Here is a 15,425-nt window from a genome sequence, read left to right on the forward strand (position 1 = left end):
ATGTCATCAGGTAGGTTGCTAATTGCTCACCGAAAGATCAAACTCAGTCAAAGTTGGGGACTTTACCTCAACCAGTGGACCTGCCACCAGTGGGGTTCCACAGGGATCAGTGATGGGCCATCTACTGTTTGGAATATACTTCTCAGAAGTTCAAACCAAAACAGAGGGGCTGTGGCTGACTAAGTTTGTTGATGACTGCAAATTAGGTGCAATCATCGAATCCCCAAATTATGTCAATATACTTCAAGAGGGACTTAGACAAACCAATGATTAGTGCCAAAGCCATGGACTCAAACTCAATACTAAAAAAATATGTTATCATCACCTTTGGTAGAAATGATATCGCTGCACACTATCACATAAATAATAATACCCTAAGTAACAATTCAGTAGTGAGAGACTTGGGAAATTGACCTAAAAGCCTAAACTTTGACCATCACATATCTACTGTAGTAAGGTAGGCATTATATATTTAACACCTCATTAGCAAAGGCATTGCCTCAAGAATGAAATAAGTCATAACTCCCCTGGGCTCAACCCTCATCAGGCCAATAATTGAGTACAATGTTCCCTTTGGTATGTACCTTACAAGGCACCTGCAGAAACTTGAGAGACCTCAGAGATTTCTAACCAACATAATTCAGGGTCTCCAGCACATGTTATACATTGACAGACTGAAGTCACTGTCCCTGTACTCAGTAGTGTACAGAAAACTTAGAGTAGACTTCTGCCTGGCCCCCATAGCAATCTCAGATCCAAACCTGATGAAAATGCTGCACAATCGCAAGTCATATTGGACAAGGGTCACCCACTCCATGGACCATAACCTGGCCTGCGACATAAATGGGACCTGTTGGAGAGACAGATATGTCTCTCAATGGTTGCCATGCTACCAACTCACATCAGACAAAGCCCCTCTATGACCCTGTTTAAGTGTAGCTTGGATGACTGGATGGGAAACCATAAATTCCTGCCAGGGATTTCACCTATGACCCTCCAAGATATGGGCAGACATTGCTAACTAAGATCTTGAGTTTTGACAAGATCCTTTATATTTGGTTTCTTTAGTATTATATTTGGCACACATGGCTTGGCTTATACCTTTGGGGCAATAACCCTATAACCACCTATGAACCTATATAACCTATGAACCAGTGAGATGCAGAAAATATGTTTTTGGTAAAGGTGGAATTAAGGGATGAGGGAGACCTCTGCAAAATGTTCCCTGGACTGCATGTTGATACAACACATCTCTTCAGGTAGCTCTGTGCACTTGCTATTGCAGCCGCATGCACACACACACACACACACACACACACACACACACACACACACACACACACACACACACACACACACACACACACACACACATTCACACACACACACACACACACGTTCCTAGAGTGAGAAATGTACCTTCTACCTATCTAGTTACACAATCTAAAGAACACAGTATTATTCATAAGCACAACATAAGAAGTCTAAATCTTAAGGGGAGAGAATACAATTCTGACATGACCTCACCACTGTGTTGCAGAGAAGATTTTGTAGTAAAAGTGGGATAACGGGATGGTAGAAGACCTGCCCATGTTAAATGTTGCCCATGACTTGATGTTGATACATTATAGGGGTGACCTGTGCCTGGCTTACAGGGCTGTTTCTGACCCTGCCCTGATGGAAATGCTACACATTAGTAAATCAAATTGTACAAGGGTCACTCACTCCATGGATCTTATCCTAGCCTTTGACATAAACTCATGCTGTCAAGATAGATACATCTCCCAGAGACTGCCACTTCTCTGGAACAAGCTTCCAGTTCATATGAAACAAAGTCCCTTCCTGTCCCTCTTCAAATGCAACCTAGATCAATGGATGGTTGAGCGCAACTTCACTTCTGGGGTTGTGCCCATGTCTGTCCTGGACAGACAAAGTCATCATTAACTAGCATATACCCTTACCTCTTCAAATTTTACTCACCTAACCACCAATTGGGGCAACTCAGGATAGATATGGCTAGACTTGTAAGGGCTCTAGGGCCATTAGCCTAGTAACCTTCAATGAATCTGTGACCTTGTATCTGTACAAAAAGCTACATCTAATTGATATTGCAGCCACACATACAAGTTCACCAAGGTGAAAACTGAACCTCCTACCTAACTAGTTACATAATCTAGAAAACTCAGTATTAGTTGCAAGTGCCACAACAGAAGTCTGTCTCTTAAGGGTAGAGAGTGCACCCTTGACACGATGACCTCATCTGTGTTGCAGACAAGATGTTTGTATTAAAAGTGGGATAAAGTACAGAAGGAGCTGTGTGCAAACTTAAATATGTTCTCAGTGGTAATAGAGAACACTGGGACATATGTAAGTCGCTTTCAAGAATAAAGATGCTAGTACTGCCTATGTCACTTGCAGCACCAATATAACATATAGGAAGCTTTTTTAATCGACTTAAAAAGTTAATATAACATCAACATGTATTTTACAAACATTAAGAAGTATTAAATTCTAATGTCTGCCATTATAGACTGACCATAAACCTTAATTATTTCCCAGAAAAACAAAAAAGAAAATTCAGGAGGGACTGGACAAAAATAGGAGGCAAAATTATGGACGTTAAAAGTTAGTAGTACACATTTTCTGAAATAGGAAGTTCTAATGTCTGACCTCGACTAACTGTAATTTTCAGAGGTTTACCAGAAAAATCTGGAAATGTTTATAATAGCATTTCAAGTGAAGTATTGCTTAGCATTGCTACTGATTTTTTAATTTATTTGCTGGGGTTTTGTTCATTGTGACATTTTATAAAATACTGTTTGCGATAAGGTTTAGCTTGTTAGAGCAACAGTGAACAGCTGTCAAAGTGCACTAATACTGTAACATTCTAAGCCATTCACAAATGCACTACTGCAGTCCAGTGTTCTCCCTTATCGCCATATTCTCCTCAGTGTAACTGAACACAGCACATTTGACACTGAGGCATTACTTACCTGTCAGTATAACCACAAAGACACACACACACACACACACACACACACACACACACACACACACACACACACACACACACACGCACGCACACACACACACACACACACACACACACACACACACACACAGACACACACACACACGCACGCACACACACGCACACACGCACACACATGCACACACACGAGCACAAACACATGCATGCACACACACACACGCGCACGCGCGCACACACATGCACACACCCAAATTCCCCATGCTGTGAAGTGAACCTCCTACCTATCCAGTTATATACCCTAGGGAATACAGTACAAATCACAAGTACTAAAGATGTCTGACATTAATGATGTCAAAATGGACATTGTACTTAGTAAGACTTCACTGTTTGGAATATCTCTTACTGTACATCACAGGTTTTGGAACAACTGCATGTCATACCTCTCAACCTCTTAGAGCAAGAAATCTGGACAAAGCCATAAATAAAAAGACACAAACCCAAAAGTAGGGACAATTTTTAAATATTGCTTTTACAAATGTAGAAAGTGATAGAATAACAGGTTTTGCATTAGCATGAATTTTCTGAAGGGTATGAAGTCTGAAACTCAAATGTCTGTCAATATTTTGTAACTTCAATCTTTAATGATTTGCTACTAATTTGCCAGAAAACTACAGTTTTATGAAAAATGGACAAAAAATATGAGGCAAAAATCTGGACATTCAGTGAAAATCTGTACAATTGAGAGTTATGCTACATGTGTGCATGAACAGCCCAATTTAACAGCAATGTGCTTGTGCCATATAATGCCATACTTCTCTGCTATGATTTATATACTACTATTCATGTAGATTTCATTAATGTGAGGAGCATATACCTGTTTCACATTAAGGGATGTCAGTAATAAGCACAATTGTAAACCAGTGGATTATCAATCAAGTGTTCATCATAGTTCTTTCCTGGAGGATTGCATGGAAATAGTAAACATTTATAGTGTTACTGTCATTTGTCTTGTCTAATGCATACACAATGTGCATTGAAAATACAGACAATTCCTAAACATGACAGTGAATGCAGAAGAACAGTGATTGATTATGAGTGAGTAGTTTTCCCAATGTTGTAACACAGTTGCAAGTGTAGTGTAACCATTGGAGTGCAGATATACTGAATTAATTGAGTCAACATCACTGAAATTCAGATCCTTGATTTCAAAATTCCATGAACAGTCACATAAGTTGTGCAATCCAGTCACATAAATGTTGTAATTTTGAACTGGCAAGCTCATTTGTGAGACTAATAGTAACATATTAGCACATGCATAATCATATCTTGAAGTGTTGAACATAGAATGAAAATTAACAGTAATGTATAGTATCGTATTCCATGCCGACCTTCATACAAATAAGCATTATACACATAAAACTGTGTCTGAATCAGATGGAATACAGAACAAATACATCTTATGGTCGTTTTACGTGTTGAGATTTACACTTTTGTCATGGAAGTTGCAGTTCTTCAATACTTATATGTATACTACAGGTGTATTATGAACCACATGAGGGACCAAGCTTGTTATTGCTGGTGAAACATGGCTTATAGAAACAGTTTTCTATCAAGGAGATGTATTTGATGACATAAAATGGGTGGGAAGAGGTGGACAGTTGGTGAAGGGAAGAGACGTACACACATACTTAGAGATTAGTTTATGGTTCATTTCTGCACATATTTGTCTTGTGCTAGTCTTTGATTTACCATAATATTTCAGACAAGATCTGTACAAAACATTCTTCACAATAGGGAACAAACACATTAATACAGCAGCAGGATTTTATTAAAAAAGTGCGTAGCCAACAGTTCACCCACGGGAGTCATAGCAAACATTCAAAAACAATTTGCGTATATCTGAATTCAAACCTTGACAGTGTTAGAAAAAAATCTACAGACCTGACTATTATCTAAACACACCACATATAAACTTCTACTTCACAAACTTCCAATATAACAACAGATTGCGGAAAAGGAGAATGAATGTATTACTCTTCATTACCCTCTTGACAGCTGTAAGCTCTACATTCAAATCTGCAGCTTGTTCAACAGATTAGCCTGACTATACATAGCTAAGCAGAGTAGAGGGATGAGCACCAGAATAATTAGTCTGAAGGTTAGAACTCACAAGATTTTGCCATAAGCTGTGTACTTCCATTTAGCTAGAGTTGCAGTTGGTGCTCGGTGCCAGACATGGCCCAAATATAAAGGAGGAAGACCAATGACACAGAAGGGAGAAGACACATAAACAGGGGAGAGGAAGGCAGGGGCCAGGTAGCTTATGACAGAAGCAGGATAATGGTGTCTCATAACAATATGTACTCTACACATAAAACAGTGTGCTAAAACATTTACACTTAGGCACTGCCTGGATTAGAACCCTTGAAATTATGCAAAAACCAGTCTATAGATTAAAACATTATCTCAGAGTGTTGCAAACTCCTACTTCACACACTTTAAATCACACAATTGAAGGACAGTGACAACTTACTGAAGCAGAAGGGATGAACAGAGAGAGAGAGAGAGTGAGATGCAGAGTAGAATAGCCGCAGTATTTTTTCCTGGGACATGTAAGACCATCTGCATGATTTGCTACTCTTACTTATGACCTCATTATTAATCTGCCATACTCTGTACAATAAAGTGCTTGTTATATAATCTGTCATACTCTGTACAATAAAGTGCTTGTTATATAATCTGTCATACTCTGTACAATAAAGTGCTTGTTATATAATCTGTCATACTCTGTACAATAAAGTGCTTGTTATAAGAAACAAGAAGGGGTAAAAGTGTTGAACCAACATTAAGACATCAGCAGGATAAGGGGGGCTTACTAAGTGTCCATGTTGGGGATGGAATGTTTCTGCAAATGCTTTCTTGCTGACTAGTCAAATAAAATGTTGCTAATGGAGATAAATCTAGACATTTACAGTTAACCATATGATAGGGATATAAAATGTTGTGCAATAATAATTGGACCTACAGCTGTAATTGAACCCATGACACTATTAAAAGTATCAGTTGCTAAACAAAGAGAATTATCTCAACATGCCACATAGGAACATCAAGTTTGTTACATGCAGCGGCCTAAGAGCTGTTAAAGTAACTGTTTCACAGTACTACTTTTAAACTACCTTCACTCTGTATTCTCATATTGCAGCAAATTTAAGCATGTTTGAGGAAAAGTGATCAAACTACTGCAATCTTCAACTTTTGCCATAGGAAGTTAAACTACATTAACTATCACTCAACAGTGGTGCATTATGTGAACCTCTACGCAATTGCTGAGGACAACAAGGGAAGGCTTTAAAATAGGCTCTTTCTGACCATTTGTGCTGCGTGTGATTCTATTTTTTGAGCAGATTAAATTGTGAAAAAGGGGTTGATAGGACAGTGATGAAAATGGGGGTGGCAAGCAGAGAACAGTACACAGAGGAAAGAATCCAGGAATTTGCAGGAAGGTGTTGGCAGTATTATAGCTCTTCGCTCCTTCAAAAAATAAATGTACTGTTGTACACGCAATTTTATGACTGGAGAGTCACTACAGCAGGGATGGGTAACAACAACAGAATAATGTTGTACAGCCAATCGGAGCAAATCCAGTGTGTCAAAATGACACATATGCGACGTGGAGAGCTATGTGTATGTCATCTCTCTCTTTCTCTCTCTCTCTCTCTCTACATATATATATATATATATATATATATATATATATATATATATATATATATATATATATATATATATATATATATATATATATATATAGTATGTATATGTATGTATGTATATGTGTATATATATATATATATATATATATATATATATTTTTTTTTTTTTTTTTTTTTTGTTTTGTGTGTGTCTGTGTGTCTGTGTGTGGTAAAAGTGCCCTTTTTTTTTTGGAATGGAAAGTACTTAGGAATGAGATGGTCAGGTAAGTAGAGTAGGTTATAGGTTCATAGTTTTATAGATTCATAGATGTGTATTAAGCTAATGGTCCTGAGGCCTTTACAAGCCTAGCCATAGGATTACCCTGGCATCGTGCCACCCAACCTTAGTTCCCAGTGCCTCTGTCGATTAGAGCCACTGGAGTTATCCCCGAGGTGAATTTTCTATTTCCCATCCACACTTCAAGATTTCTCTTGAAGAGGGTCAGCGAGGTGCTCTGCTTGACATGTATGGGAAGTCTATTCCATAGCATGGGCAGTCTCTGCGTTATGAACCTGTCCCTCCAGTACATTATGTTGATTATGGTAATGAGGTTGAGGTCTCTGGAGCGTGTGGTGCGGAGAGATTGGGATTTCTTTAGCTGTAGCATTTCTAACTGAGCTGGGTCAGACATGGCTTTGTAAGTCAAGCAGAGATCGCCTCTAAGTAGGCAATATGAGACAGAGAATAGTTGGAGCTTTTTGAATCTGTCCATATAGGACAAGTGTTTAAGGCCTAGGATTCTCTTTGTGAGGTACTTTTGTGGCCTCTCCAGTTATTGCAGGTGTCTAGTGAGGTATATGCCAAATGGGGCATTGTACTCAATGATTGGCCTAATGAGGGAAGAGTAGTGGGAGACAATGACCTCTTTCTTCCTGGATGCAAAACCCTTAGTAATGAGATATGCCGCATAGAAGGACTTTCTGACCACAGTGGCAATGTGGTGATCAAAAGAGAGGTTGCTGTCACCTGTGTTCCCAGATCTCTTATAATGTCTTCTGCACTCAGTGGACTACCATAAATGTGGTAATTCATGGGTACCAGGTTTTTCCCAAAGGGAATAACGACACATTTTTTGACATTGAGCTTAAGGCCATGTTTTTGACACCAGTCGTTGGTCTCAGTGAGGCCATTCTGTAGGATGTCAACATCAATTGGGGAGTTAATAATAGCTCCTGACTTGCAAGTGTCTGTGAACATTGTCAGCCAGAGTCCCTTCTTGTTTGCCTGAACTTCAGAGAAGTAGATACCAGATAGGGGAGGACCCAGGACCAAACGTGGAATCCACTCGTGACTAGTCAGCAGTCTGACTTGGAGTCAGCTACTTTTACACTGTGGGTTCTATCTGTGAACCAGTCCGCAACCCACCTAGTGATATGGGGGTTGATGCCTAGCTTAGTGTGTTTTTCTATGGTTCCTGAGTGGAGAATGGTATCAAAAGCCTTGGCCAGATCAAGGTAGGCTGTATAAACCACCCTGCCTTCATCCACAGCTCTGGTGACTAACTCAAAGTAGTCGACCAAGTTGTGCAGGCATGATTTACCCTTCACAAAACCAAACTGTGTGGGATCCAGAGTTTGGAGATTCCCTATATTCTTGTTTATTAGATCCACGATGATGCATTCCATAGTTTTGCACACACACACTCATATATATATATATATATATATATATATATATATATATATATATATATATATATATATATAAGTGTAACGAGTATCTGCATTGGCTGGCAAATTAATGTCAAATCATAGATGGATTATAGTTCAATATACTTATACAACTGTGGGTGTGTTTGTCGTTTTAAATGTAGCCTCCAATCCACTCAGGAAGTCTCACATGTGCCTCTTCTTATCACTACAATGGTAATGACATTGCTCTCTGATGCATGGGATGCCAGTTGCACTGGAGACAGACTTGCCAAAGCTATTGCAAGTGTCAGTCTTATACTGTGACCTGGTATATTCCGCCTGCAGTAGTTAATAGCTGTAGTGCTGAATGAGGAGTGCCACAAAAATAACTGCACTCCACAACACCCCATATAAATAGAACACCATCCCTACCTTCACCAGCCATGTCTGCAACAGTCAAGTTTGAAATATGTGTCTGAACTGGCACCCAGTTCAGATGTTGCATATAACAGCTTGTGCACAAAGATGAACAGCCTTGCCAATTGCATTGTGTAATTGGAAGGACAGCAATGGTTTGCAAAATGCATTGACATTGAGAACATCAACAATCACAGAAGGTGTTAAAATGGCAGTAAGATTTGGCCAAGTATGATGATCAAAGTATTGAGGCATGTTCCACTGTTAAACCCTGATATTCTTTATGTTGTTAGCTGTAATTATGGTTGCTTGAAAGGAAAATAACAGGCCTTCTGACATATTGTCTCATTAGGACTTCCACAGTACTAAGACTGAGTAGTACCACCTGAAAATCTAACTCATGAGAAAAAAAAGAGTATTAAATCTAAACATTGCTTATTAGCTGTCAATGCCACAGGAGAACTTACTTTTTAACATAGTAATTAGAGGTATAAACATTTAAGTTTGAATGAATATATACTTCACGGATGTCTGTATGTCTGTGACTTTACTTAGTCATAGGGCAGCATTTATATGTAATAGGTAGTATTTGTGTTTGTGATTGCATTGAAGATGCATGCAGTTCCATGACCTCAGTAATAAAGGATGGGTTAGGTACATACATACTTCACAAGACATATTGTCATAAACACATAGTTATGATATATGATAACTCATAGCAGCTATAAAAATGTGTACATCATACCTATGCATGTGCATTCCACATTAAATATCATCATTGTCATGTTAACATAATTTGCACATATTATACTGGGCTTCTGTAGCAAGCAATAAGGATACATGTATTGCAATAAACATAGTTATGATAATCAAGTGCACTTACTTTGACATTCCTTTTCAAACTGTTGTGACAGATGCATTTCTGACCACGTTTGTAAAAATAGCCACCAAGTGGATTTCACCTCTGCATCACCTGTTCTCATGCTATGACATCAATTCACTTACACATTGAGCCACAGTGAAAGTTATCTACCAGGTGCATTTTTTTCACTGAGTACTGGTTTATGCTATAGAAGGCAGCGCACATTAAAATTTTCACTCTTTTCTTTATGGAGTGAAATGTGTTTGCATGCTGCCAACTGGATTGCAAATATAATATACATTTCAAAAAATGGCAAAGAAAAAAGCTGACAGGAAGCATAGTTCAATCAACCCAGCAATGACCAGAGCAAGAACTGCATTACAGTGATGCATTGACCTTTCTCACCTCTCCTTACAACATCAGTAGTTTAATTTCTGGTACACATTATCAGAAATGTAGATAATGCCAAATAGTTTGAAAGTGGACAGAAAACAGCTCACATGTTGTTATCAATGTTGACAATAATGGAGTTTGAAACAATGCACTAATCTATCAAAATATAGATAAATATGTATTCAGATCCCTCCCCCACCTCTGTAAAATAATCAGTTAACTGGATTCAGAACCTGCATCACCTGTCTTATTTCTCTGAACTTATTTAGCATACTCATTGTGTCACAGAGATAATTACCTAATGGGTAGAAATTATCTTGCTACCATCCAGAGTGTTGGTGCCCATGCACTGCAACTAGAGTCATTTGTGCTACTCAATGCATCCAAAATTAAATTTTACACTTTTTTCCTTGTGGAAGTGAATTGTGTTTGCACACTGCCAACCAGAGCACAATTGCAGAAGGCATTAAAATTAAAAAGTGATAATAAAACTTTAAACAAAAATTACATCTATCAAATGGTATATCTAGCAATGAGAAGAACAAGAAGTGCATTACAGCGATACATTCATCCTTCTCACATCTCTTTGACACACGAGAACCTTCATTTTTGGCACATATATCAGGACTGTAGGTATTGCCAAATAATGGTAAAGGGGACAGACAACAGCTCCCATATACTGAGATTAGTCAATTTTCAAACAGCAAGGCAATAATATAACAAAATGTGTATAACTATGTATTCAGGCCTCATTCTTTAAACACATCACTTAACTGGATTTGAACTATGCATCAACTGTTCTCTTTCTGTGAGTTCACTGCATATAAATCTTCTGCCACAAGGAAAGTTACCTGATACCTCAGTTTTCTTCACTAAGTACTAGCCAGACTGCTGACATGTGCACACTGATGCAAGGCTCATTTGTGCTGCAGAAGGTAGCCCAAATTAATTTTTTTCATTTTTTTCTTTAGCAAGTGAATTGTAATTCACTTACAGGGACAACTGCCAGTTTTGTGTACACAATCACAACCACTATACAAGTGATAAAGAGAGAAAATAAAAAAAAAACACTGAAATAGAAGAAACATTATGAAACAAGTAGTTAAACTGTAACATTCTGATATTTCTTCAGTTTTGTTGTCTTTCCACATAAACATATGCTCATTAAACATCAATATACTCACACCACACCACCCTGTCTGGGTTAGAACTCCAAGACACCAGGGCATTCACAGGATACACTTAATGCTCTTAGCAGTGAGCTATACAGATATATTTATACTGTGAAGATAAAAAGGAGGTTGCATATAATCAGGATGTGACATAGTATGTATTAACATTACAGGTGAACAGAAACAAGTTGTGACCATTATCCTGTGTAATTTGCAGTTAGTTGTGTGGATGGCTGTGATACTGGCAACAGGGAAGATAATCTTTCCACACCCGATATAAAATAAAAAAATGAATACTTCACCTCTTTTCTTCTCTTTATTTTGTGAACATTATTGCCATATCTGTGCTTCTCCAGCAAGACTGTTCTGTGCTTTTCTATGCAGTTGATATATGTTTCAATCTTCCTTATAACTGCAGACACAATTGGACTCAGAGACAGAAGCTGTTGTCATAAACAATTCATATAAATGTTAATAATGTTGCACTCCTAGGTCAGTCAATGTACGTAGTCATAAATTTTAAGTCCCTTCTGCCTGAGACACCCTTACTAAGTGTACATCAAAGAGCACTGATTGTAAAAACCTGATTGATACTGCAGTCAGACTAATCATTCACAGTTGTAAGCTCTTGGGAGGTAATACATTACAGTGCTTGTCCTTGCATTATTAGGGTGTGCATATGCAGTTGTGTAGGTCCTTATACCATGTTTACATTCCCCGGATTTATTGCAGGTTTTGGAAGTCATAAATGCTAATGAGTTCATGCCTTATTTGCATACTTACAGTGACAAGAGGGCTAAATCTGCACTATATAAAGGTAATCTTGTAGGTAAGGAACTTGTGTCATAGTAGGGAGGTGGCTGTGTGGATCCAGAGAGCTCAGTACCTCTACTTGCTTTGAAATATTTCTGCTACTTTCATAACTGACATGCCACAAAAATAGATTGTTGTTGAGAACAAACTGATGTATTGAAATATTACTTATTATGGATTCATTTTCACAATGAAAGTATTGCTTTAAGTGTCTTCATTATTCTCAGTAGCTGTTGGCATAGGCATGTATACATAGGTTCATAGGTTCATAAGTGGATACTAGGCTATTGGCCCTAGGGCCTATATAAGCCTAGCAAAATGGTACCCTGGCTTTTGCCACCCAAGAAAATTATTTTCCTGTGCCCCTGTCAAGCAGAGCCACAGAAGTGATCCCTGGGGTGAATTTCCTATCTCCCATCCAATCATCAAGATTTTTCTTGAAGAGTGCTAATGAGGAGCTTTGTTTGATATAGATAGGTAGTTTGTTCCAGAGTATGGGAATTCTCTGGGACAGGAATCTATCCCTACAGCATGTTCTGTTTATTGTGGTGACAAGGTTTAGGTCCCTTGAGCGTGTAGCTTGGAGGGATTGGGATTTCTTTATGTATAGCATGTCCAACAGCTCTGGGTTTGAGATAGACTTGTATGTTAGGCAGGGCTCACCTCTGAGCAGGCGATATGTGAGAGAGTAAAGCTGAAGTTTTTAGAGACGGTCTGCATAGGGCATCTGTTTGAGGCTGGTAATCCTCTTTGTGAGGTATTTCTGTGGCCTTTCCTGTTGTTGTAGATGTCTTGTGAGGTACATACCAAAAGGGGCATTGTACTCTATAATGGGTCTAATGAGTGATGAGTAGAGGGGAACAATGGCCTCTTTTTTCCTGGATGACAAACCTTTTGTGATGAGGTGTGCCACATAGAAAGATTTCCTGACTACTGTGGCGATGTGATTATCAAAGGAGAGACTACTGTCCACCTGTGTCCCAAGGTCTCTTATCACACTTTTGGTGTTAAGTAGACTACTGCTTATGTGGTAGTTCATGGGTACAGAGTTTGTACCAAAAGGGATGACAATGCACTTTTTGGCACTGAGCTTGAGGCCATGGCTTTGACACCAGGCATCTGTCTCATTGAGGCCCTTTTGTAGGATGTCCACATTGTTAGGAGTTTTGATTATGGCTCCTAGTTTGCAGTCATCTGCAAACTTTGTTAGCCAAATACCTTCTGTGTTAGCCTGTATTTCAGAGAAGTAGATACAAAACAGGAGAGGACCTAGGACTGAACCCTGTGGTACTCCCCTTGTCACTGGTCTGAATTTGGATTTAGAGTCTGCTACTTTCACATTGTGCTACAGTTATTTCTTGACCCTGCAGAATTTTTGTACATAATTATAATAGTTTAATAGAAATTTCAGTCTTTAAGCTGACAACTTTGTTCAGAGGACTATTGTACTGATTATTATCAAGGTCAAGTTTTTTTTCTTTATTAGCACAGGCAATTATGCTAAGGCTGTGTGTACATTATTTTTGTTAATTCTGCAATATAGTACAGAGTGACAAAAATGTTTGCCCTGCTATAAATTTATTATCAAGTTCTTTCTTTCACTTTTTTTTTTTTTGCATTTGGGGTGAGGGAGAGATAATCCGTATTAAGCTGTGTATACTCATATGAAGCCTTCATTTTTCATGTATTTTGTGTATGATGGGTGGATACATTCACATATATATATATATATATATATATATATATATATATATATATATATGTATGTATATATATATATATATATATATATATATATATACACACACACACACACTGATGATGACATGGGGCGAAACCAGTTTATGGTTTACGTTCTGCCATAAATTTGCTATTAAACAGAAATATTGTGTGCTTTTTCATATCCATTTTTTTCTTTTTTGATATTCATTTGGATATTATCATTGGTAACAGTGCTGGAGAATTTTGGTTTGGGATATTGATTGTTACTGTGTGTGTGTGTGTGTGTGTGTATATATATATATATATATATATATATATATATATATATATATATATATATATATATATATATTGGATTTAACAATTAATGTTCAATTTCCCTGTCATACTGCATGCCATGAACTGCCATAGACTGACACTCACTCAGGCAGTATGTCACCATGGGTCATTCCTCTTAGAAGCAGGGGTGACAAGTCCTATCATGACCATATCTGGCAGCAGGTGGTGAATCATGTGAAGACAGAGGGAGGCCATGGATGTCAATATTCCAAAATAAGGCATAAGGCCATTGCTATCATTATGGCAGACTGCACCATTGGATACTACTATCAACCATGCAGTTGGAATCCAAGTTGAGAAATAGCATGCCTACTCAATAAGGTCCACAAAATGTTTATCAATGCCAGTCTTTCATCCACAATCCACAGTGGCTTCATCAAAATAAAAGTCAGAATTAAAACAACCTCTATTTATACATCATTTAATCAATAACTGTTAGAAAAATCATAACCATTTAACCATTTAAATCATTAGGTTGTGCCACAGTACTGATAAATAGAAAAAAAACACAAAAATCTATTCTAAAAAATCATGAAGCACACATAATTTTTCAATGAGAAATTGATTTACCAAGATTCAAAATTCTATAAAAGTATATACACACTACATAAACTAACATCCAATTTAGTAGAAATAAAACAACCTCACCAGTCGTTACTAAAATATTCATATAAAAGTGAATATATTTTAAAACAGGACAATGAAAAATATGGCAATAAAAATAGAAAATATAAACATATAATAATATTCTAGCCACCGTAAGCTTTAGGACTGGGACTATTGATATACAGTCACTGAGTACTGTAGTATTACCAGCATTTAATGTTTGTTGCCAGTATATGTCACAATACTTAATTTTCAATTCTCAAGGCCATCTCTTGGGTCTACAGGCAATTCTTTTATTACAAAAAAACTCATACATTGCTTTCTTACATATCTTAGTATGTTTATATAGTGTGTTGGTTTCATTGCCTTTTTGAATATCATCTACATGTCCACAAATTCTTTTTCTTAAACAGCTTTCAGTTTTTCCTATAAAGAATGAAGGTCTTTTAGTACAAAGTACCAGGTATATAACCCCCTAGTATTACATGCATAATATGTATTATTATAAATAGTTTTGTCCCTTGCTGTTAATTCTATGTGATCCTTGTTCACTATGTAACTACACTGTTAGCACATACCACATTTGTAAGTAATGAAAGGGGTAGGTTCTGAATGACTATTTATTTTTCATTCTGTCTCTGCCATATTTTTTGTTTTATGCCCACTGTTATATATAAAACCGGAGGTGTCTAATGAATTAAGCACCTTGGCAAAAGAATGCTCCC

Source organism: Protopterus annectens, chromosome 1.part1 (assembly GCF_019279795.1).
Source record: "Protopterus annectens isolate FY-2018-M chromosome 1.part1, PAN1.0, whole genome shotgun sequence".
NCBI classification, from domain to species: domain Eukaryota; kingdom Metazoa; phylum Chordata; order Ceratodontiformes; family Protopteridae; genus Protopterus; species Protopterus annectens.